The sequence below is a fragment of the Ochotona curzoniae genome, unplaced genomic scaffold (assembly GCF_017591425.1).
Source record: "Ochotona curzoniae isolate NIBS_2020 unplaced genomic scaffold, NIBS_Ocur_1.0 patch107, whole genome shotgun sequence".
NCBI lineage: Eukaryota > Metazoa > Chordata > Mammalia > Lagomorpha > Ochotonidae > Ochotona > Ochotona curzoniae.
Genome location: NW_024466648.1, coordinates 81,198 through 104,420, shown reverse-complemented (window position 1 = coordinate 104,420; position 23,223 = coordinate 81,198). Strand labels below are relative to the sequence as shown.

Here is a 23,223-nt window from a genome sequence, read left to right as displayed (position 1 = left end):
GCTTGACGCAACAAAACCAAGAGCGTATCAGAACTAGCAATACCACTCAAGCCATACCTTTGGAACATTCATTGGAATTTCTAAGATAACATCAAGTGGATACCCCACCCCCAGGTACTGATGCAGTTTGGCAGATGGGAGTGGTCTGCTCCCTTCCTCCCCGCCACCTTACACACAGGAGAAAAGGGAAGAAAAGGAAAATTGGAAATATTTGTCTCATCCACTTTCCCCCAAACCTCGACCCTCCTCACCCTAATCAGTGGACCTCATGGGCAGGTATTCTTGTTAACTATGTAAACAACAGTAAAATTAATTTTAATTTAAAAAAATTTTAAAAATGACTAATCTGCTCCCACAATAATGGCCTTGGTCCTTTCCTGATGGCAACTTCCCCATTACATAACTACCTCTTAGGTCCCACCTACCTCTTTTTGTTTCTTTTAAAAAAATACTCATTTATTTACTATAAAGACAGAATTTCCGAGAGAGAAAAACAGAGAGAGTGACAATCTTCAATCTGCTGGTTCATTCTCGTAAAGGCTGCAATGGCTGGGGCTGATGTGGGCTAAACCCAGAACTCAACTGTCTAGGTATTCTGTGAGGACAGCAATGGCCAAGTACTTGGCCAGGCATATTAGTAGAAGCTAGATCAGAAGGAGTAGCTGGTACTTGAACTGGTGCTGATGATGCTATGCTGGCCTCACACACAGCATCTTTATGCCACAAAACCCACCCTAGGACTCAGCTCTTAATACATTCACAATGGCAATTAAATTTCAATATGAGATACACAGAGGACATTCAAATCATAGCATAAAAACTATATAAGATTAATCTACTAAATTATGATATCAGTTCAGGGAAAGAAATAGTGTTCAGAGGTTTTTACTCTTTTATGGATTGCAGTTATTGCTGCAATTTCTGAATTTGTTTTAATTATTGGAGACATGGTCATTCCATTTCCAGTTTTCCTCAGGAACTAGAACCATATTTTGAAATAGGGACAACTGGATTGGAAAATCACAGTTATTCAAACATCCAGTGACAACATAATAAAAAAAAAAAATCTAGGGCCTTCATTTAATTAAGCACTCCAGTTTACTACTCCCTAGAAGTAGTTACACATATTTAAAAACTGCTCTCTTTCAGGTTTTTAAAAATAGCTTCTGATATTCATATGGTAACTTATTAAGAATTAATTTTCTGATCTGAAAGTGCTGATGTGATTTCAAAATAATCAGGATGAATCCAACTCAATGAGGCTGAAATGCAAGGATTTTGGAAGCAAGGAGCTTGTCACAGAATTTTTCATAGCTACCACAAAATGGCAAATGAAGATAAATTGCAGATATCAGAATTGAGTACTGCAATCAAAAGGGAACTTTGTAACAGATGGAAGCAAACTTGGAAAACAAATGAATGGAAGATTAAACAATGAAGTCTGAGTAATATTACTTGTTCCCCATGATTAAAGCCAGACACTCACCATGAGTCAAAATGTAAATAAAGCAGCCATGGTGGACCTCTTTGGGTTTATGTTTTGGTAAGCTCTAATTTACCTTAAATTTACCACTGGGGAACAATGAACTTTGGGGAAATGAACAGCCTCCACCGTCACTGATGCATGAGATAAGTTTATTCCTGGTAAGCAAGCCCTTGCAATGTGGAAGAGCATTCTTAAAATATTATAATGAGTTTTCTACATTCAGAAAATATGTTTATAATATAATATGTCTCAATATATACACCTAATGCATAAAATATTCAGGAACTTTCAATTATGTGTGTCACTTTAAAGTGTAAGTTTTTAAATGCTTCTTTTTCTGATTTGGCAGATTTATAATGCACTACTCCCAACACGTACATGTGCAATGCCCCAAATACAAGGAACACATCGCTGGGTGCTTCTAATCCTGGAATTAACTAATAATAAAGCTCATGTTTACTTAGTATTTACCATGAATATTTGCCATATACTGCACTAAGAATTTTAGAAAAATGATTTCATTTAATCAGAAATCCCAATAAGACAAATTCCTTGTGTCCCATAAGGTAAGAATACAAGAATGAGAAGATCCTATTGGTTGATAAAATTGAATGCCAAAATGAGAACAGGAAATTTTTCATGTCTGAGTTTTCAGCAATTTGTAAAACTAAGGTTTCAAAAAATTAACTGAGTATTCATAAACGTCCATCGTATATAGTAAATATCTACACATTTTCAGTGATTTCTTTCCTGTATTAATCATTTACAAAATTTTATATGAAACATCCTTTCTGTAGGTCCAGCTGAAAACAGAAAAATAAAATCCACTTTTCCAAATTTTAAGCTAACTTTTGCTGAATTATTCTATCATCCAAAACCAAGGCCAACTCTAACAGATGTCTCATGATGTGAATCTTTCATTCTTCAACCTTAATTGTCTACTGAGCACCTAACACTGGAGATTTAAATACGACATGAACTCTGTTCTCAAAAAAAATCAGCCAATTAACAAAGCCATGTAAACAAACCAAGCAAACACAATGTGCAATAGATCATTTAAGGGAAGCAAGTACAATATAAGTTCATAGGAGGACGTAATTTTCACAGAAAAAGAAAAAAGGAACATTCTGGAAAGCTTCATGGAAACAGTGACACAAAAGGTATCATCTGAAATGTAGATGAAAATCTGTTTGGGTCAGTGGTTCAATTTACTTTATTCCCCAAAGATGAGTTGACTTTTAAGAAAATACAGAATTATACTTTGCCTTCTATGATATACTATTTCATGTCATTTTCTGACATTCTGCTTCTTTCAGCACTTACCTTTTTTCTTTTAAGTAACTAAGTTAGATTGTTTTTAATATCAAAAGAATAAATTTTTCAAAAGGCTTATGATGCATGTAGGATGATGTAAAGTCTGAGTCTGGTTCCATATGGCCATGCTCTCTGACTTCCTGTTTGGCCACTATGTTTGCCAATTCTTACATGCACTTCTACCGCTACAATACACCCTGTAGTGAGGTGTTCAAAAGGGTTTGCAAAAGCCTATGTTGCACTATTTGGCTTCCGGAATCCAAATCAGGGTTAAATAAAATTATTTTCTTCACCAGGTTAGCACACCTCAGGCATTTCATTATAGCCATGGAAAAGCTGTCTCTGATTTGATGCAATCCAATGATGTCACACCAAATACATCTTTTCCCCATTCGTGCATTCTTCATGAGGAAAAAAGCATAACAATTTCAGTTCTGTAAGGATAAATTGTGGGCTTTTAATGAACTAGAAGATGTGTATGAAAACTGAGTGAGAAGAATTTCATAAAAATGGGAAACAAGTAAGTAAACATTGAGTCTTGTTTATGTGCACATAGAGGTAGGTATAAAATATATAAAGAAATTAAGGCTGGAAATTCAATTTTTTAAAATGTTACAACTGTAAAAGACAGGAAAGGGATGGATCAAGCTAATTACTGTGGTTTTGAACACATTTGTAAGATTCTAATTAGAGGGCCCAGTATGGTAGCTTAGTGGCTAAAGTCCTTGCCTTGCATGCACCACTTTATGTTCCAGTACTCCACTTCCTTCCAGCTCCCTGCTTGTAGCCTGGGAAAGCAGGCTAGGATGGCCAAGATCCTTTAACCCATATGGGAGACCCAGAAGCAGCTCCTGACGCTTGGCTTCAGATTGGCTCAGCTCGGACCATTGTAGCCATTTGGGGAATAAACCAGCAGATGAAAGGTTTTTCTGTTTTTCCTCTCTAGAAGTCTGCCATTCCAATAAACATAAATAAATTTTAAAAAATCAACAGTTTTTGTATACAAATATAATGCAATGGCTAAAAAAGAACTTGTAAGATCAATACCATTCATGGTAGTTACCAACAATATTAAATACCTTGGAAGAAATTTAACCAAAGAAGTGAAAGACCATTACAATGAAAATTACAATGTATTAAGGAAAGAAATAGCAGAAGAAACAAAAAAATTTTTAAATCTTCCATGTTTGTGGACTAAAATTAATATTGTTATTATTGATAATAATACGAATATTAAGATATCCACACTACTCAAAGTAATTTACAGATTCAATGTGAGCAAGTCAAAACACCAGAATTTTTCTCAGATCTAGAAAAAAATAATGTTAAAATTTTATGCAAACAGGGCCCGGCATGGTGGCCTAGCGGCTTAAGTCTTCGCCTTGAATGTGCCGGGATCCCATATAGTCACTGGTTCTAATCCTGGCAGCTCCACCTCCTATCCAGCTCCCTGCTTGTGGCCTGGAAGAGCAGTCGAGGACGGCCTAATGCTTTGGGACCCTGCACCCACGTGGGAAACCTGGAGGAAGTTCCTGGCTCCTGGCTTCGGATCAACTGGCCATTGCGCTCACTTGGGGAGTGAATCATCGAAGATCTTCGTCTCTATCTCTCCTCCTCTCTGTATATCTGACTTTGTAATAAAAATTCAAAAATCTTTTTAAAAAAAAACAGAAAAAAATTTTATGGAAACAAAAGAGATCTCAAATAGCAAAATCAATCTCAAACAATAAAAACCGAGCCAAAGGGATCACAATACATACAATACAACACATCAAGAAATACTACAACACAATTATAATCAAAATAGGCTTGTACTGACACACACAAAAAAAGACAGCTAGAACAGTGGAACAAAATAGAAACCCAGAAATTCATCCATACATCTACCATCTAATCTTTGACAAATCATCTGAAATCAATCCCTGGAGAAAAGACAGTCTCTTCAAAAAACAGTGCTGGAAAAATCGGATGTACATGTGCAGAAGTACGAAACACCACTAAGTTACACCTTATACAAAAATCTACTCTAAATGGATCAAAGTTCTAAATCTGTGACTTGATATCAAATTACAAGAGGAAAACACCAGGGAAACCCTATAAGAAAGCTGTAGACAAACTTCTTGGAAAAGCCTCCAGAAACATAGGCAATTAAAGTGAAAATAAACAAATCGAATTACATCAAGCCAAGATTTTTCTTCACTGCAAGGAAATGGTCAACAGAGGCAGTGGGAAAAAGATATTCACACATTAAAAATTGATAGAGGATTAATATTCAGTAGCTATAAAGAAAAGCTCAAGAAACACATCAGCAACAAAACAAATAATCCAGTTTAAAAATGGGCAATGGACATAAATAGGGTATTTTCAAAGGATACAATACAAATGGTCAACGGACACATGAAAAAATGCTGAGGGCTACTATCCTTCAAATGAAAACCACAATCAGATTTACCTCAAAAAGTTTAAGGTTTTATAGGGAAGTTGGAAAAAGTGTTGGAGGCTAACCATTGTCCTGGTCTGTACACTTCTTGGAGGAGGGATACTTGAACTAAATTCTAAAGAATGGATTTGATTAGTTGAGGGTAGGTGCAAGTATGAATCCAATAAGAAAAGGAAAAGATGTGAAAACATGGTTATTTCGATAAAGAGCAAGGAGCTCAGTATAGCTACGGCTCACAATAAGGGATGTGGCAGGAGATGAAAGTGGTAAAAGTCAGATCATGAAAAGCACTTACTAATGATGGTGAGGACCCACTTTAAGCAAAACAAACAGTGGGGATTCAATGTGAATTTTAGCTGAATCTCTCTGGAAGACCAATCTTTCTTTGTAAGGATTATATCCTAAAAGCTCAGAGATGGACTTTAAAACACAAAAGTCTGACTAATACTGAGCCTTGCTTTAACAATAATTGCTGATTTCAGACACTGCAGCCATGTGCCTTGTAGAAGGTTGTGTGTTCAACACAGCATTACAAGTGAGATTTGACCAACCTGTCAGACTACTGGTTTTGTTTCATATCCATTATTCTCAGCTTTAACTCTTACGAATTTTCGCCAGTATCCAAAGAATGGCTATGTGTTTCCAAAACTCCTTGCCAGACCATCTCTTCCATGCCCTGCTCTTTCTCACCTTTTGGCTTTTGAACAACTGGTTCTTGCCTGACATGCCATTTTCTCTATTCTTCACATGCTTAACTTCTCTGATTTTAGACCTCAGCTGAAGGCCTTCCTTAACCACCCATCATAAAATAGGACCTTCCGTGGTTACGTTGGTCTTTGACCTTTGCTTCCTTCAAGACATTTATTACAGCCTGCAAATGACTTACCTTATTTCAAATGTGTGCTTTAGTTTTGTCTTGTCGGTTTCTTCCATTAGAATGAGCAGCTCTGGTTTATCACTGAATTACCAACATTCAGCACGGTGACTGGGACATTGTAGATGGTTAGTTAATAAGGGTAGATTCATGAATGAGTAAATCCCTGGATTCCCTGATCAGGATGTGGCAAACTTAGAATACTCTAGCTTGTCTCGGGCGTTCCACTTCACTTTTTGCTGGACTCATCATCCATCTTCTCAGCCTGACAGTACTTTATACCACCTTTTTCTGCCATCCCTGCTCAGCTGTCCCTGCCAGACTCACTCTCCTTGGGCTAATGAACAATAACAGATTGTTTTGGAGCTGCTTCTGTTGCTACTTCAGTGCTTAACCAGAACTGCCAGCCTCAGCTGAACTCCACAGCCTCTAGTTGTTCAGAAAAAAAAAAAAAAAAAAAAAAACAGAGCCACTTTGGGATCCTATGGCTAATTTTTTTTTTAAGCTTTATTTATTTATTGGAAAGTCAGATATATAGAGAGGAGGAGAGACAGAGAGGAAGATCTTCTGTCCAATGATTCACTCCCCAAGTGACCGCAATGGCCAGTGCTATGCTGATCCGAAGCCAGGATCCAAGAACTTCTTCCAGGTCTCCCACGCGGGTGCAGGGTCCCAAAGCTTTGGGCCGTCCTGGACTGCTTTCCCAGGCCACAAGCAGGGAGCTGAATAGGAGGTGGAGCTGTCGGGATTAGAACCGGTACCCATATGGGATCCCAGCGCATTCAAGGCCAGGATTTTAGCCACTAGGCCACACCGCCAGGCCCCCTATGGCTAATTCTTCAGAAGTGGCTCTAATTATCAAATTCACAGAAGTAATAAAGTTGACAGTGTGACTAATCCCATAGTGAGTTAATATTACAATGATATTCATGATATTCACAGCTAGTCCATCTTGTCAGGAACAATATTTTCAATCTGGGTTCCACACTTTAAGTGGAAAAATAATAAAAAAGATAACAGATGTCTAGAAAGGGGTAATAAGTTTACAAAATGTTGGAGAGAAACAAGACTGCATACACAGACTCCGGAGCCAGACTGAATTTGAATTCTAGGTCTGCCGCCTACTATAATATTTAATAAATTAACTAAATTGTACCTTGATTTCACCATCTATAAAGTTAGGCAAATAATTGCTTTTCCCATCTCACAAAACTATTGTAGTGATTACACAAGGTGATAGATGCAAAACACCTAAAACAGGGTCAGACACAAATTCAGTGCTAAGTGAATGTCAAATATTATTTTATGAAAGATGGTTAAGTAACTGGTACTACTCACCAGTGAGGGCAGGAATGGGTGTAGGCCAGTCAGGCTAGGCCAGTGAATGCCAAGACTAGGGCAAACCATATCAGGCTGGATGGCAGCACCTGCGGGCACATGCAAGATTTGCTATTGGGAGGAGGCCTGGTAGAGCAACTTGAACTCCCCTTGTACGCTACAGCTCCCACTGGTGATCTTAAAAACTGGGAATGGGGGAAATCCAGGCTAGGTAGGGTTGCACCATCCATTGACATTTGTGTGGGACCAAGTCTAAGGACAAATGAGGCTGGGCCATCCCACAGCACACACTGGCATTAATGAGAGCCAGAACCAGGTGTAGGTCAGGTTGAGTTTGGGCTTCAAACCCACCAATTTACATAAAGGTCAGGGCTGAGGGTAGGCCAGGCTGGGCTAGGCTGCTACACTTGTTGGCAAGAGCTGGGACTGGAGGTTGGCTGTGTCAGACTAGGCCATATTACCCAGTGATATGCACAGGACCTGGGACTGGGAGTGGGCCTGGTAGGGGAACTCCGGGGATTCCCTTGCTTGGCCACTGTTTCCACTGGTGAACATGAGAGCTGGGACTGGGAGCAGGCCAGCTGCCATATCCTCTAGCATGCACAAAAGCCAGAATGGGAGCAGGCTGGCCGAGCCACGCCAAAGAATTTGCTGGCAGTTACTGGGAATGGGTCCCAGTGTGAGTCATGTAAGCCTGGACCACAATAATCTCTGGCAAGCACAAGATTCTGGCTAGGAATAAGCCCAGAAAGCGAACTGTGAGCACTCCCCTGGCTTGGCTGCAGCATCTACTGCTGAGCACAAGAGTGAGGGCTGAGAATGGGTTAGGCTGGCCTGGATGTCAGCACTCATTGGCATACGTGTGGGCCAGATAGAGGGTCATGTTGGGCTGAGCTAAGCTGCAACATCCACAGATAAGCATGAAAGCCAGCTGGAATATGGGATAAGTTTGCCTAGCCTGCAGCACATGCTGGCACAGACAAAGACTAGGACTGGGGGAAGATGTGGTGGAGGCTGTTGGGGATTGCCCTGAATAGACCATGAAATCCACTAGTGTTTGTGAGGACCAGGCTTGGAGTGGGCTAGTCAAGGTCACAGCACCTGTTGGTTCGTGCGAGAGGTAAGGGTGGGAGTAGAACTGATCAGCAGCTGCATTCACATGTAAGTCCATTGCCTGGTGCAGATGGCAGACCAAACCTGACTTTGCACTGGCTGGTACACAAAGAGTCAAGATTTAGGTCACCCCAGGTGAGGTTTCTTGGAGTACTCCCCAACTAGTGGACTCAAACAACAGCCACAAATCACAGAATGGGTGGTCCAACCTTGAAGTGCATGTATCAGGACCTTTGCAGTTGCTGATGCCTGTGCAGTGGACAGTATGCCCAGATGCACACAGGGGACATGACAACCAGCTCATCTAGGCCTGTAGTGGACGGCAAATGCCTTGTCAGAGGATGGAAAGCAGGACAAGTCAACAACTCTCCTGATCAAGCTTTGCAGCAACTGTCTGGGTCTGTGGATGTGCTAGTGTGGACTGGGTCAGCCAACAGATCATCGAAAGGTTTCCTCAGCCTTGGTGCAACAAAGCTGACAATGTCTCATTACTACAAAAACCACTCAAGTAACACCCTTGGAACACATCTTTCTCACATCAGAGTCTCTAAGGCATTAGATGACCGTCCCCATTCCCGCATGCTGATGTAACTCTGACAGCAAGGAGTATCCCATCTTCTTCCCCTTCCATAGACATAGCAGGAGAACATGAAAAAAAGAATTGAAACTTTTGTCCCATCTACCTTCTTCCATACCTTGACCCACCCACATGGACACGCATCCCACTCAACTATGTAAACAATATCAAAATTAAAAGGGACTAGTGCTTTTCATTTATCATTCCTCAATAGACCCAGGCAACTTAAGAGTGTGGTCCAGGGACCAGCAGCACAGGCATCACCTGAGAGCCTGTTAACCCTGAAGCATCTTGGGCCACACTGCTTGCCTACTGAGCCAGAAAAGGCCCAGCTGGAACCAAGGTGGAATGCAGGGAGAGGCATAGCAAGATGCTGACTCCACAGAACAACAAAAATTAAGTTTGTCATTATTTTCACCTACCTCATATTCCTCTTTCTTTCCCATCCCCATTTCTATTACTATACACTTTGAAAGGGAAAGATTTAACAAACAGAAAGCAACAGTAACATGCAAAGAGTATGTGAACTGCTACCCCAAATATCCTCCTTTAGGGAACCCTAGAGTAAAGCAACCAGCGGGACTGTCTTCCTTCACCCAGCAGACAGCAGAGTCAAGGACCCAAAAGTAGGCTAAAGGGAGAGAAAGTGGGTGATTTTCTGTCAGGCAGGAACAATAATAGCTCCTCTTATCTCACTAGCCCCTAAAAAAAGGGCTTCCCAAAAGACAGAATCCCAACTGAGTTGCTAGACTGTGCCTTCAGTGTAGTACAACGGAATGTTCTCATTCACACCAGTTCCATCCCACTGCAAGGATAAAAGGATCCTGATAAAAGGATCTAGGCATAGGAGGAGGGAAGACCCTTGGACTGCCTGGCAACCTCACATAGAAATAGCCAGGGGGAAAAAAAAAATGGTGTGTCTGAGTATTCCCTATGAGACTTGTGAATGGAATCCAGCCAAGTGTAGTTATATCCAGCTGAAAATGGCCTAGAACATCTTCACAAAAAACCTAGTGCAACACCTACAAGAAAAGAAATTACTATATGTACTGCAAAGTCAAGCCAGGACATGTGGGAGAAATGAACGCTTATTTGACCCTACATTCAAGCAAAAGAGAGCTTGTTTGGAGGGGTTATATAAAGAGGAGTTTTGGCTGTGACAGGAATGTTGTGGAAAAGACAAGACCATTGCAAAGCGAAAACAATTTTGTGTTGCCAATGAGATGGAGTAAAATGTCATCAATTGTCTTAGAGTTTTCCTAACCAGAGTATAAGACACCATAAACAAAGGGGCTTCAGAAAATTCATAGAAAATTAAATGTAAAGATAAACTTATTTTGATGCAAAGCATTCTTGAAATGTTCATACAAAGGGTCTTCACAAGCTCCATCAGAATAGTATTAACAAATTATGCATGGATTTCAAAAGGTTTTTAAACCAAAATAAACTTACCTTTTTAATCCCGCATTTCTACAAATAAAGTACTTTGATACATCAGGGGCCATGTCTTTTTATTTCTGTTTCTCCATACACAACCTAACATAACTATACTGCATGCAGAAAGTGTGCAATAAATGCATTCACGGATATCAGAGGTGCTGATCTTGCTAGTTCTTAAAATGATTTGTATGATGAAAGAATCTGGCACTCAAATTCCAGAATCTGCAAAAATCTTCAGCTCCCTACTTAACTAGGAATTTACATAGGAAGGCATCTAGGAAAGACTTGTTGGGAAAAAAGCTTAGAGAACATGCTCCATTAAGATTCAGCAAAGGACACCTGCATCTCACACAACACCTAGTTTCAAGTCTCAGCCCTGCTTCCTATTTCCTATCCCAGCCTCTTGCTATTGGAAGGCAACAGGTGACAGCTCAAGTACTTGGGTCCCTGTCACTCCAGACTGAGTTCTAGGCTTCCGGCTTTGATCAGGCCCAGCTTCACCTGTTGCAAGCATTTGGGGAGCAAATCACCAAGTAGATGATTCATATCTCTCTCTTCTCTCTCTCTCTCTCTCTCTCATATCTGCCTTTCAAATAAATCAAAGAAAAATGTTTGCAGAAATATATCCTCAATTACTTGCTTCCTTTTCTCCATTTGCAAAATCAAGCTCAGTGAGGCTCAATTGAATTATTTGAAAGTATCTTATATTCACCAAGGTGCAAAATCAAGTCACTGTACATTACCACTACTGACCTGTATGTTAGTATAGATGGAATTACACAGAACTTGAGGAGCCCTAGAGAGAAAGAGAGACCGAGCTGGGATCAGTGGTATAGTTGTCCATCGGTACAAGGCATTCGAGCAGCAGAGACTCACCAGTTGAGAAATAGATGAGTCATGAGGAAAGCATGGGCACATGGAACCACATGATTCACTGCTTCTGAGACATCAGCCAAAGCCATCCTACTTGAAGGAATAAAGGAGGCTTCTTAAGCTCTTCCTTGCTAAGCCAGGGATCAGACACATGGGAAACAAACATAGGTTACTTGTTTTTTTAACATTGCACTGTGTCTCAATATGGTTCAAAGAGAAAGGGATAAGCTGATGATTTAGTGCCGGAATAGTAGCTAAATAAACAAATAAGGATAAACAGGAATGCTGGGAAACACATTATGGAACAATGAGTTAAGCCTCTGCTTTGAACGACTGCACTGCAAATATGAATGTCTGGGTCAGAGTCTCACCTTTGATTCATCAAGATTCCTGCTAACACACTTAGAGGCAGCAGCTAATGACTGATGGTTCGAGTACTAGGACCCCTGCAATCCACATGGGAGACATAAATGTACATAGTCTGGCTCCTGGCTTTGGCTTGGCTTAGACCTAGCTATTGCAGATATTTGAAGGGTAAGCCAGTAAATGAGCATCTCACTTTCTCTTTTCCTTTCTCTCTCCCCACAGCCCCCACCCTCAGCCCTCGTTTAGTCTGCCTTTCAAATAAGTAAATAAATGTTGTTGTTGCTTTTTTTAAAAGATTTTTATTTTTATTATTTTTTTATTGGAAAGGCGGATATACAAAGAGGAGAGACAGAGAGGAAGATCTTCCGTCTGATGATTCACTCCCCAAGTGAGCGCAACGGCCGATGCTATGCCGATCTGAAGCCAGGAGCCTCTTCCGGGTCTCCCACACGGGTGCAGGGTCCCAAAGCTTTGGGCCGTCCTCCACTGCTTTCCCGGGCCACAGGCAGGGAGCTGGAAGGGAAGCGGGGCTGCTGGGATTAGAACCGGTGCCCATATGGGATCCCGGGCGTGCAAGGCGAGGACCTTAACCACTGTGCCACCGCGTCGGGCCCTGTTGTTGCTTTTTTTTTTTTAATTGTTATTAACATTGTATTATGTGATACAGTTTTATAGGCACTGGGATTCCCCCCGTTGTTGCTTTTTAATTAAAGTTCTTAGAGCCAGCACCATGACATATTAGCCTAAGCCTCCACCTGTGTCACCAGCACCGTATATGGGTGTCTGTCCTAGTCCTCCCCTTCTGATACGGCTCCCGCCTTCCAGCCTGGGAAAGCAGCAGAGGATAGCTCAAGAACTTCAGCCCCTGCACCCACATGAGAAACTGCAAAAAGTTTCCAGTTCCCAGCTTCAGACTGGTTCAGCTCTGGGTGCTGAGTCATTTACAGCAGCATTTACAGTCATTTGAACCAGCAGATGGAAGACCTCTCTTTCTCTTTGTCCCTCCTTCTCTCTGTAACTGCCTTCCAAAAATAATTTTAAAAAGTCCTTATATCAAAAGTGGAAAATAAAAGGAACAAGAGGAAAAGAAGAATTTGAGCTCCTAATTTTCAGTTCTCTCATAAGGCATATATGAGTATTTGCTTAGAGAAGTGATTTAGAGAACTATAGCACACTTTGGGGCCACATTAAGTAATAGAGTGAAGAGGAAGAGGAAGAAAAACAGAATTTTATCAAGAAGGAAACAAAACCAAACCACAGCAAAAGAATATCTGTAATACTTCTGAAATAAATTAAGTTAGACTTCTCAGAGGCATTTAATCCTTTGGGGGAGAAAACTAGAAACTTCTTGGGTTTTCATGTCCAATTCTAAACTTTGGTCAAAGTTCAGTCATGGTCATGAATTCCATCCAATTTGTTTTTAAAAGTAAATTTCAAAAAAGCATGGAGATCCAAAATGATGAAATATATAAGATTTACAAATGGATTAGTTTCTAATGCAAATGGCCTCAAATGGAGAGTTTTACCACAGGAGAATTACTCAGTTAACGACTCTTGAGGCCAAATATGATGTAAGTCAATTTGCTGTTAGGGGTTCTTGAGGTCGCTTCTGAAAAAACAAAAATGTAATTAATTCTTTACCTAGAGTAAGGATAATTTGCATGCAATAATTATTATCCTAATTCACTCACTGATTCTTAACTTTCAATTTATTTTATTTTATTTTTTATTTTTAGCTTTTCACAGATTCAATATTGTTTGTAGATACAATTCTAAGACTATAATATTTCTGTTCTTGCTTGCTCCCAGTTTTTCTTCCCTTCTTCCCTCCCATTTTCTTTCTTTTTTTTTAATTCTTGAGATAACATATTCTAAACTTACATTATAGTAAAAAGGCTGAATGTTTCACCAAGTAAAAAATTTAATAAGTGAAACACAAAAACATCTTAGCTTAACAGGAATACAGTCCATGGCTATATACAATAATTGAATGGAAAATTACCATCTCACCTATATATAGTACATTTTAAAATAATCACAGATCACTATAACTATAGTAGCACCACATTCTCAACTACTGCTTTGAGAAAGAATAAAACAAAGTTTCATAAAACTATAATTAAAGCAATACTGATACACACAGGCATTTCTTCGTTTCTGTTTGTGCTTTTTAATTTTTCCTTTTTTTTTTCTTAACTGCAGTATTTGTGTTAGGCTTATTTCACTCAAGCTGATATTGCATCCATTTTGATGCAAATGATAGAATCTCACTTTTATTGCTGAATAACATTCCATTGCTTATATACCACATTTTCTTTAACCATTCATCCGACCATGGACACCTTAGTTGATTCCAAATTTTAACTATAATAAACAATGATAAACATAGTAGTCCAGGTATCACTTTGAAACAACATGTTCATATTTTTGGAGTATATACCCAATAGAGAATTGTTGAATCAAATGGCAATTTGTGTTTCTAGTCTTTTAACAAATCTCCATACTGTTTTCCATAGTGTTTAATTCATATTTCCACCATCAGTGTTTAAGCATTCCCCTTTAAATACTCGATGCAGGGCCTAGTGCAAGAGCTTAGTGCTTAAGTCCTTGTCTTGCATGCACCAGAATCCCACATGGGTATTGGCTACTATTCCAGCTGCTCCACTTCCCTTCCAGCTCCCTGCTTGTGGCCTGAAAAAGCAATAGAAGAAGGCCCAAAGCCTTGGGACCCTGCACCCACATGGAAGATCAGGAAGAAGCTCCTAGAATCCTGATTTCAGATCAGCTCAGCAAGGGCTGAGACAGAAACAGCGGATGGAAGATCTTTCTTTCTCTCTCTCTCTCTCTTTTTCTCTGTAAATCTGCCTTTCAAAAAAAGACAAATCTTTTTTTAAAAAAAAATGCCTTATGGTGGTCTGTGGAACCTGTTTGTACAATTAAATCTGCTACCCTTATCGGGGGCTAACTCAAAAATGTTTGTCCTTTTGTATTTATATTTCAGTTTACTCTTTCTTGCTTTAAACTTAAATGTTACAGGCTTTGTCTTTATAACTTTAAATGAATCCCTATCTATTAAAAAAAAAAACTACTTTTTTACAAAGCTGTATTTCAACACATGTAAATGAAAGTGACCTATTTTCCAAAAAGACATGATGAATTAGTAAAAGCTTTCTTTTTTACTTGTACATATAAGTTACAAAACACTGACTAAGAAGTGAAATTCAGTCACATTTCTCTCTGGAGTATGTATTCCATGGAAGCCTTAGAAGATTTTAAATCGAATTATTTAATTTTAGTGAGACTACATTCTCTGATGAACAGAATTCTAGTGAAGTTGCACAATTTTGAAGCAAGAATAGTGTTCCAAATTTTATGCACAATCCTTTCAATCTGCTACATGATGCTACAAACTACAAGTACTGCATGAATCACTGCTACCAGGCCAACAGCAAGCAATGACCAAAAGAGCTAGGAAATAATATCATCTGGTTTTCAAAGTTACCTGAATATTGGACATTTTTAATATAATGCTTTCTTTTTAAAGAATAGATAATAATTCTAACATGAATGAGTACTCTGTATTCATGATGTCCTCAAAGGTAACATATAATTATATATAAGCAGGCTTTCTTACAGCTTTTAAATTCAGCCACAAAATCTTTACTCTTATTTCTGTCAACTATAATAAAAAATGTATATCTTGACATTAAATGTTCTCACCATAAAAAAGCAGGGATATGAGGTGACATCTTAGTCTAATTTGATTACAATACATACACATATCAAAGCATTATATTTACCTGGTAGATAACTTCTATAATTGTTATTTGTCAATAAAAATAAAATTTTAAATTTTCAAATCTGTATCTTGAATAGTTACATTGCAAAACTCATGGACAAAATATTCTTTATATAGTAAATAAATTCTGTGTCTGATATATGGTTCACTGAGAGTTTGTCTTTTGCAACATGCAATATTTCTCCTACTACATTTTTTATTTTAACATACCATATATTTTTTCTGAACTTCTGAGAAAAAGCTTTGAAGAACAAAAGACAAACTATGAAACAACAGCCAAATAGATTTTAAAGTCTACAACATTTTAAATGGACTGTAAAAATGAGACTCTTCAAAGATTAACCTTGGTGAATTACTGTGTTGTAACTGGTCCTTTTGCGTACTGCTTATTCATATAAACATATGTGACAGTTCAATCATTTTTCAGACCTGCAAGTCATTTGAAATAAAATTAGAAACTTCCCTAGTGAAGGTTTTTTTTTTCAATTTAGGAACATCCCATCATGCTCCTCTCCACCTCCTCTAGTTCTGGTGGCATTTGAGCACCCCTGAGATTTGGTGTGTGCAACCTCTGACAGATTCCAGGTGAAGCACAAAGACAGGCCCTGCCGATGCTCTTCCCGCTTGAGACTCAGCCCAGGGGACCACATTCACGGTGGCACTTGGCATTTTGTCTTCAATTTTCAGAACTCATCAAACACCTGGGTTGGTGATATATAAATTATAGAATCACAGAATGGGAGGCAATAACCCTCTGATTTTACCTCATAGATTAGCTGACTCACTCAGCGTCACTCAGCTCAATAATCAATCAAAAGGCGTGTGTCCAACACTCAAGTTCCATTCTCAGATGAATAATAGAGCTTCTCCTTTTAATCTGCATTAAGCATGGTCCAGCCCTAGATGCTGCTAATATTGGGGGAGTAAACCAGCAGATAGAGGATCAGTTTAATCTGTCTCTTTGATATATTAATTTTTTAAAAAAAAATGAGTATTCAAACAGATCATGAATATGTATATTATGAAATTATGCATAGATTTCAAGTTTTTACACCAAAACCAGATATCTTCATTATATTCTCCATGAATTTTCTAAAATTCTCTCATACAAATAGTAAATAAATAGTGCAATATTCTTTATTGAAGAAAAAACAAAACACTCTAAAACACCACCTAGCTTGATGGGTTTTAGTATTGTTCTAAGGGAATAGCAATTTATACATTCTATAAAAAAGCCAAGTTTTTAAAAAAAGGAATAAGACAAGTACAGCAGCCTAAGAAGATGTGTGCTATAAAAAGAAAGTGCCTCTGCTTATCTCGGAAATAGTTCATATACATTTTCTTAACTTGAGAAGTCAAGCTAAATTTGATTAAGCACATGTCTATATATCACATGAGCCCACCAGTATCCTAGAAGAGAGTGGAAACTGAGAGAAATGCCACATATTTCATGGTGTGAATCAGTTTCCTTCCAAATGACACTTCCTTTGAAAAAGGCATAAGTTTGGAATTTGCCTTTTGAATAACGCTTCTTTTCAATGTTCAAATATAATTGTGATGTAATTGATTAAATCTCCATTTCAAAGCTTCTGAAGCTGAGCTTCCCACCAAAACTAAGTGTGAAGTCTCCTTTTATGAACCAAAATAAAGAGCAGTGTACTGAATTATTAGATGATAAGTTTTTGTTCTTTTCTTCAGATATTTGCATGAATTATTCAGGCCTTCTATGGATGGAGCTTTGAAATATTCAAATTCCTGGAACTATTTCATTATTTAAAACTCATATTTATTAAACCCTGTAGGATGTACTTTTCCTGAGAAAGTACAGATTCAGTTCAACTATTATTTTTGTAGCAGAGAGTTGTACAGAGTGATCTCGGGTGCCCAAGGATATACTGAGAAGCAAACCCATCTTCAAAGATTTTACACCTTAAAGGGACTGCAAAGCCACAAAACACTTGTAAAATACAAGTTTCCAAAGAGAAAATACACCTTGCAGCTGGAGCTAAAGGAAAGCCTTCAGAGAGAAGCTGGCATTTCAGATGAGCTTGAAAGACCAACAGGAATTTCACAAGTAGGGGAGCAGTGAAATGAGGAGGCTGAGATCTCAACTTCACTCATGCTCCCACCTTCATCTTCAAAACTCCTTTTAGACATGACAACTCATGCAGTGGTCCTCCCAGCTGGGATGCTAGCTCCTCTGATCTAAACCTAGATTCTGCCTCCTCACTTGGCAAACATTCTCACTATCCCTCTAGCCCCACTCTCTAAGGGCTGCCCTTCACTCCTTCCCCTTGGGTACTCCTCCAATTAGCATCACGAGTAACCCCAAGGAAGCAGCACAGAGTAGCAGCCACAACCTCATGAGACACCTGCAACCCAAACCCTTTTGGTAAAAGATGCCATCCACAGGTAGAAGCATGGGGGTGGGAGCTGTGGCACAGTGGGTTAAGCTAAAACTTGGGATAACCACATCCCACACATGGGAGTGTCTGGGAAAGAGTCCCACCTCGCTTCCAAGCACTTTTCCTCCTAATGTGCAATCAGGGAGGCAGCAGATGATGGTTTGAGTACTCGGGTCCCTGACACTGCAGTGGAAGACTTGAACTGAATTCTTGGCTCCTGGCTTCAGTCTGGCCCAGCTCTTTGTGTCTGGCCTAAATGTCATTGGCATTTGGATGGAAGTTCTCTTCGTCTATTCCTCCCTCATTCTCTCTTTCTCCCCCTTTGTGTTGCCCTGCCTTTGAGGTAAATAAAAATAAGCATTTTAAAAAAAGATGCAGTGATCCTACCACTACATGCAATGCTTTTGTCACACCAAAATGTTTCTTAACTTGACACACAAAGCTTTTCTGTATAGCCTCGTCGCCCCGGCTCACAGCAGATGTTTTTGTTGACTCCACCACACATACACACCATGCACATTCCTCTACAGGCATTTTATTGTGCTTGCCCTTTACCTGGGCCACCCGGATGGTTGCTCTTCCACCTTTTGGTCTCTGCTCAGACATACTCTTTACTTTGGAAGAGTTTCTTGCTTTTTATGGTATAAATCAACTTGGCTCTTCTGGACTGAACCCACTACGCAGATTAGCACAAACTTCATCCCTAAAGTTCTGGCAGGACACAGAGACTCCTCCTTAGTAACATAGAGTGGGACAGGGAAAAACATCTGTTTTCCAGTTGTCACCATTTATTACTAAAGACTAAGCCAGTGAGGAAAGCAGAGGAAGAAGGGAAGAAGCAAGGGAGGGAGGGAGGGAAGGAGGAAAAAAGAGAGAGGGAGGGAGCAGATACTGTAAGAAGCCAGAAGCATCGATGTAAAGAATTTACACCAGACAGAAAGAAGATAACTGAATATCCAACAATTACTTCTTTAAAGTGAGTCTACTTAAGATTTTCAAGGGAACTAAGTAGATAATAATATACATACAGTTATTTCTTGAAAAAAGAAATGAAGCATAGTTATGAAAACAAAATCCTTGGAATCAGAAATATAATTGATGAAATTTTTAAAAAGAAAAGAAAAAGAAGGAAGAGTGGGTGGGATGAACTCTATAGAACTCTACGGACAACTACATTAATAAATCAACTCAGAGCAAACATACGCACATTGAGGTAAGAAACCTGTACAATGATGGAGAAGCCTCAACAGTGGCCTGCTAGGAGTTGTCTAGTAGGAAGTCAGTGCTGGGTACTTAGCAATGAATATGCTCATTTATTTTAGTAAAGAAAAATATGGGACTGGCACTATGGTATAATGGGTTAGGTGGGCTAGGCCTGGCATCCTATGTGGCCACCAGTTCATGTCCTGGATGCCCCACTTCTTATCTAGCTCCTTACTGGTAGCCAAGGGAAACAGTGGAGTCCTTGTGTCTCTGTACCTATGGAGAGGCCCAGATGAGGCTCCTGGCTCTCAGCTTTGGATCAGCTCTGCTCCTGCCAGTGAGTCCATTTGGGGAGTGAACCAGAGGATGGAAGCCTTTGACTCTTTCTCTCTCTCTTCAATCTCTCTTTCTTTCCGTCTTTCTGTAACTCTTTCAAATACAAATCACTTTTTAAAAGTAAAGAAAAATATATTGGTAATAATTAGACATCTAATTGAAGAAACTAAAGAATGTTCATATAAATGCAAATAAAAAAAGACACTAAGAAGACATACCCTGGAGGTGAAACCAAAACCAAATGCAAGCACTTGGAAAAACTAATAAAATTAATAAACTTGTGTTAAGATTTATTGATAAAGAGATTTACATAAATAACGAAAAAGAAGAAAGGAATATAAGACTTCCAGCAAAATTTAGAAATGCCTGTTTTTAAATTTTAATTTTAAAGAAAAGTCTATTTTAAAAATCTTACAGTAATAAACCTGGACATATAGATGTAATAGAAATATTATATTTATAAGGAAACACAATTGATTCAAATAAACTCAAGACTAACAGGGTTTCTGAATATACAGGTACATAGATATATATACATATACAGAGAGAGGTCAGATATCAATCAAAAAATAATCCCCATTAATAAATAGCAGAACCAAATGAGTTTTTTATGAAACTTTCAACTAAGATATACAAGAACTACTATGTAGAAACAATTCAATAAATATGAGGAGAAAAGGGTACCGTTCCAACTCACTGTATGATTCTACTATAGCTCAGATATCCAAAACAAAGAAAAGCTGGAAAATCAAGCTCAAAATCAGTAACAAATTTGAAAAGCTTTTTTTTTTCCTACCGAAAACACATAAGGAATACGGAGTGATTATTAGAAAATGTTATCTAGTAAGAGCAATTTAGCCTTTTTTTATTATTATATATTTTTTTAAATTACATTGTATTATGTGACACAGTTCTATATAGGCACTGGGATTCCCCCACTCCTCTCCCACCCCTCCCCCCATGGTGGGTTCCGCCCCCCCCCCCCCGTTGCACAACCACAGTTCAGGTTTAGTTGAGATTCCTTCATTGCAAGCATACACCAAGCATAGAGTCCAGCATCTCATTGTCCGGTCAAGTTCAGCGGCTTCTTGGGGAGACCCTCCCCGGTCCGAAGGCAGAGCCAACAGAGTAGAATCCCGGTCAATTAAAAGCCCCAACATAACATCAGCAACAATATATAACGTTAAGGGATAAATTGACAAAGTATTGAGCAACCAATTTGTCAAAATTGGATGCATGGTCTTAACTTCCTGTGACTATTTCAATGACATTTCAACAACTGAGGTGCGAAACAGTTTTAGGAAGGGTGTGCAGAGAAATCTTCCATACCTTGGTGAGGAGTACTTACTCTTTGTGTCCTACCTAGTAAGGTGTGTGTGAGTCCATGCTGACCAAGCCTTCCTTGTTGTTCTCTGCCTATCTATTCATATTTGTGTGTGTGTGTGTGTGTGTGTGTGTGTGTGTGAGTGTGTGTGTGTGTGTGTGTGTGTGTGTGTGTGTGTGTGTGTGTGTGTGTGTGTGTTGGGGGGGCTCTGGAGCGTCCCTCATGGTCATTGCAGAGAGGGTGGGGACCCGAAGTTGGAGCTAAGTAAGAACCAGAGATAGCTCCTCTCCCTAGTCCTGAAGGGAGTTTACTGTTCTTCTGTTTCTGAAGACCGCTCAGGTTTCCTGGTTGTTGTTCCGATGGCCTTGGATCCTATGATGAAGGATTCAGCTTCTTCCATCCCGTGTGGTAGGTCCAAAGGGGGGGGGATGTCCTCTGAGTTCTCGGCCTCTGAAGGCATTCCAGTCCCCCGTGGTCTCTTTGGCAGTTGGGATGTGGTCCTTGGCGCCCGTACTGATAGCCCTTGGTGGGGATCCGGGAGACTCCAGGTTTGGGATACAAGCCTCCTCCTGTCCACCTGCTCCACTCTGTGGTCCCCCACTGCTCTGTGCACATGACCTCCTGTTAATAGGTTGTCAGGGTCGCTCTTGATTCCCCCTATATATCTTTGTAGTTTTACTGTTGTCTAATGTTGTCTTGAATCTATTGTCTACAAGTTACCTGTTATGTGCCTGAGAGGTTACACTACACGGCTTCCTCACACGTTCACAGGAGATGGAAGGTTTCTTTGCTCTCCCGCCCAATTTCTGAGTAGTAAAAGGTTTTGAAAATATATTTGGTTATACAATTTTAAAAACACATGGGTTGAGACCATATTAGGTAGAGGTCCATCGGGGGAGATTTACATCATTGGGAATCTTTAGGGTTGATTCATGTACCCAAAGCCCTGAGGGTTCATCATGGAGCTTTCTAAGCAGCAATCATAGAAACCAAATCCCAGAGCTCCCTGGCCGGGCGGCCAGCAGGCGGAGCCTACCGCCAAATGGCGCACTGGCCCGATACCAGCTCCGGATGCGCACATGGTAGCGGCCGCGTGCGATCCAGGCATGGGACGCTACTTGTCCCGGGGGCTGGAAGACTCTTTGGTTTTCTTTTTACACCTGCTTGTCGTTTCCTGTTTTGCGCCTGTCGGGGCCTGGGTCTCACCTTTCCACACAGGCAGTGGGAGATGAGCTGAGGCTCCTGGTGGCTCTAGGCGCTGAATCTCACCCATGGCTATGGCCAAAGCCAGGGCGATTTTCAACCAGCGCCATTGAAAAGCTTTTAAACAAAACAGTAGTATATTAAATTCAGAAACACAAACAAAAAATAGAATTTACTCCAAAAACTTAGGAAAATAAGTCAAAAAAATAAAAAAAAAAAGAACCTGTGACAAAATCATAAAAGAGACTCTACAAAAGTGATAAGTCATTCATCAATTAGTAAATTGTGTATATATTTCATTAGGATACCTTGTCCTATGATCATTTCTTCTTAGTTCCTTCCCACCTCCACCCTCCCACCCCTACTACAAACATGTCTGCAATAAACGTTTCACATAGTCTATTTGGACACATACAAAAAAAATCTTTTCAGAAGCGGAACTGCCTAGAGAAGGAATAGGCTCATGCTAAGAATTCAGAAATTATGGGCTCGGCACAGTAGCCTAGTGGCTCAAGTCCTTGCCTTGCATGCACCAGGATCTTAGACGGGTGCCTGTTCATATCCCAGCGGCCCCACTTCCAATCCATTTCCTGCTTATGGCCTGGGAAAGCAGTAGAGGATAGCCCAAATCCTTGGCACCCTGTACCTGTGTGGGAGAACAGGAAGAGGCTTTGGGCTCCTGGCTTTGGACTGGCTAAGCTCCAGCTATTGTGCGTGCTTCTTTAGGAGTGAATCATAGAATGGAAGATCTTTCTCTCTGTCTCTCCTCCCCTCTGTATATCTGACTTTCTAATAAATAAAGCTTTAAAAAATTCAGAAATTGCAAATGTTTCTACTAATTTACACTCTTTCCAGCAGCTTTATGAGAAATTTTATGTTTCCATATCATTGCCAAATAAATGGGAATCAAATTCATGAATTTTGCAAATATTTATTGAGAACCTACTATGTGTCAAAAAAAAAAAGAAAGAAAGAAAGAAAACCAGGATAAGGGTAGTAGGAAATGAGGCCAGAAAAGTAATGGGGTGCAGGGGTACATATGATGCCACTGCAGTCACATTGGGTTTTACTTGGAGTTACGTGAAAAGGGTGGATAATTTGATTCAGAGAAGTGACATTATTTGACTCATGT

General features: G+C 39.7%; 1 non-coding gene across 1 annotated transcript; it reads right to left on the bottom strand.

The window, feature by feature from the left end:
* Positions 1-22,071: 22,071 nt before the first annotated feature.
* Positions 22,072-22,196, bottom strand: LOC121166292. Its single transcript, XR_005885386.1, has one exon. It is a non-coding gene; the product is annotated as a small nucleolar RNA ACA64 (small nucleolar RNA).
* Positions 22,197-23,223: the final 1,027 nt, after the last annotated feature.